The sequence below is a fragment of the Salvia hispanica genome, chromosome 2, assembly GCF_029641045.1.
Source record: "Salvia hispanica isolate PSC_SH4W2 chromosome 2, Shi_PSC_v1, whole genome shotgun sequence".
NCBI classification, from domain to species: domain Eukaryota; kingdom Viridiplantae; phylum Streptophyta; class Magnoliopsida; order Lamiales; family Lamiaceae; genus Salvia; species Salvia hispanica.
The window spans coordinates 17,597,296-17,600,189 of NC_142693.1; the positions used below are offsets into that span (position 1 = coordinate 17,597,296).

General features: G+C 45.1%; 1 non-coding gene across 1 annotated transcript; it reads left to right on the top strand.

The window, feature by feature from the left end:
• Positions 1 to 1,979: 1,979 nt before the first annotated feature.
• On the top strand, positions 1,980 to 2,086 carry LOC148931699 (small nucleolar RNA R71). The gene has a single exon (XR_016136077.1). It is a non-coding gene; the product is annotated as a small nucleolar RNA R71 (small nucleolar RNA).
• Positions 2,087 to 2,894: the final 808 nt, after the last annotated feature.

The window sequence follows — 2,894 nt, forward strand, 5'->3', positions numbered from 1 at the left end:
CGTTAGCTCGACTTGAAGTGGCCCACTAGTTGGGCGGATCAATAACTCGAGTGTTGAAAATTGGCATAGGGAGCAACTTGGTCCCTAGCTTCTTCCACCACTTGTACTTCCCCTCTTTGGTTTTGATGACGTATATCTCGGGGTCCTCTTTGGGTGTTTTCTTTCTCTTCTGTTTCTTCTTCTGTGGAGCAGATGTAGAAGAATTAGCATCACCCTTTTTAGAAGAGTGTCTTACCTCTTTGACAATGTAGATAGTGGAGGTAGAAGGATCCTCCGCTTCAAAGGGATCTTTGGGCTTGGTCAAGTCGGTAGCCATGACTGCTCTGCACTGTTGTTCCATTTTTGCCCGCTTTGCCTCCTCAAATTTTAGCATCTCGCGCTCGATCTTATAGGTGGATTGACTATGATTATCTCTGATTGTAATCTCGCCACGACCTACATCAATCAAAGCTTTGCAAGTGGCAAGAAAATCTCGCCCTAAGATTAGAGGGACGTTCTTGTCTACTTTCATGTCAAGCACAATAAAGCCGGCGGGAAAAATAAAATCATCAACCTTAACTAGGACATCCTCAATCAGACCTACAGTCTTGATAGACGAGTTATCTGCCAACCTGAGTGTTACGTCTGAAGATTTGAGTGGCCCAATGTTGAGCCTTTCGTAATACTTCAGTGGCATGAGATTGATGGACGATCCTAAGTGGCACAGTGCTTTGTCAACCTTCCCTTCTCCAATTCGGCACCTAATGATGAACTGGCCCGGATCTCTTTGCTTCACTGCCCGTTCCTTTTGGATGATCTCGCTGCAATGATGCGGTAGCTTAAGGTCGGCTTTAGTCGGCTTTTTCTTCCTCATTACCGCCTCCCTTAGTAGCTTTGCATACTTTAGTATTTCCTGCAATGATTCAACAAGAGGAATGTTAGTATGGACCTTGCAAAACATGTTAAGGAAATGCTTGAACTGTTCTTCAAGCTTGAACTTCCTCTTTGGCTGAAAAGGGAGTACAATCCCGTTGTGCCCCACAAGCTCCTGCTTAGTGGACGATTCTGCCTTGTCAGTGGCGGGCCGCTGCGGGGTGTGCGGCGGTCCGCCGGCGACTGGGCAGTCCTGCCTGGTTGGTGTCTCTGCCGTCTCAGTGGCGGGCCGCTGCGTGGTCTGCGGCGGTCCGCCGGCATATGGGCAGTCCCCAGATTTCTGCTTTGCCACCCACTTCTTGTTAATATCATCCACTCTTGCTGCTGCCTTTGCTCTATCCTCATCTAACTTCTTCTGAATTTGCTCCATTTGAGTGGTAATATTGGTTACAGCTGCCGAGATTGTGTTCATTCCTTGCTCGAGGTTGTTTATCCTTGCTTCGACCACTCCGATCTTGGTGTCATTAATCTTCCTATCTTGCGTAATTACTTCCAAGATCTTCGTGATTCCTTGTTCATACTTGTCTTCCTTCTTCATCGGCTCAACCACTCCTCCTTTGCTAACATTAAATCCCGCAGGGGGTTGCAAGTAATTATTGTTAGAATAAGAAAGATTTGGGTGCGGACGGTTCCCATTATAATTATTGAAATTGCCGCCCCCCTGATTAGGGCGATAATTGTTATTGTAGTTTCTGGGACCGCCTCCTTGCACGTAGTTTATTTCTTCCACAGTTGATATGGCAGTTTCGGGTGCATTGACTGCCACTATGGAAGTTGCCGGAATTGGATCTTCCTTCCTCGAGATGTCCATTTGATCAATCTTGACTCTAAGTTCTGCTAACTCCTTAGCAAAAGAACTTTCCTCGGCCTCTTCTATGGCTGCTACTCTTCTCGTGACATGCCTTTCCTTAGACCACCCCCGACTGTTGGTGGCGAACTCCTCGATCACCGCCATGGCATCCTCTCCTGTCTTTCTTAGAAATCCTCCATTTGCCCCTGAATCAAGCATAGCACATATCTTCTCGTTAAATCCATTATAGAGGATTCCTACCTGATGGTCTATGGAAAAACCATGGTTTGGGCACTTTCGAAGAAGAGCTTTGAAACGAGCAAATGCCTCATAGAGGGGCTCGTCATGGCCTTGTGTGAACTGAAAGATCTCACTTTTGAGCTTCAAAATAGTGCCTGGCGGGTAGTATTTGTCGAGGAAGGTAGCTACGATGTCCTTCCATGTGGAGACCTTTTCTGGTGGCATACACTCAAACCACTCTTTAGCAGAATCAATCAATGAGAATGGAAAAAGTCTTACCCGTATGGCATCGTCGTCGACACCATTTAATTTCAGAGTGTTTGCGATTTCCACGAATTTGGAGAGATGGCGGTTAGCATCTTCAGTCGCCCTACCTGCAAAAGGAGTTTGCTCGACCCTTTGGATAAGGGGCATGCGTAACTCAAAATTGTTAGCATCAATACGAGGGCCGTTAGGAAAAGTGATCATATTCCCATGATTGAACATGTTCATCACAGGTAATGTTTCTCTGTTCTTCTTTTCCATGGCTTCTCGGGCTGCTCTCTCCGCATCTCTCTCATCCATCAGCAACTTCACCATCTCCTGCAGCTTCTCAATATCTGTTCGGTCACCCATTGTTCCTGATCCTTTTTTACTTCTTATTATTCTACGAGTTCTTTCAAGTTCTAAATCAAGCGGCTCTAAGGTGTACTTCCCAGAACGCGTTCGCATACAAAACCTGCAAGACTCGAAAACAAAAACAAATTAAACTAAAAAAATTAAAACAGAAAGCAATAAAAATAAAATGAAAGCGATTAAAATCCAAAGTAGTAAAATTATCCGTTTGAAGATATCACTCCAAAGTGAATTGTCTTCCCCGGCAACGGCGCCAAAAACTTGATGCACTTTTTATTTGCACTATAAATACCTGCAAGTATACAGAGTAGGTATAGTATAGCAAAAGGTTAGTACC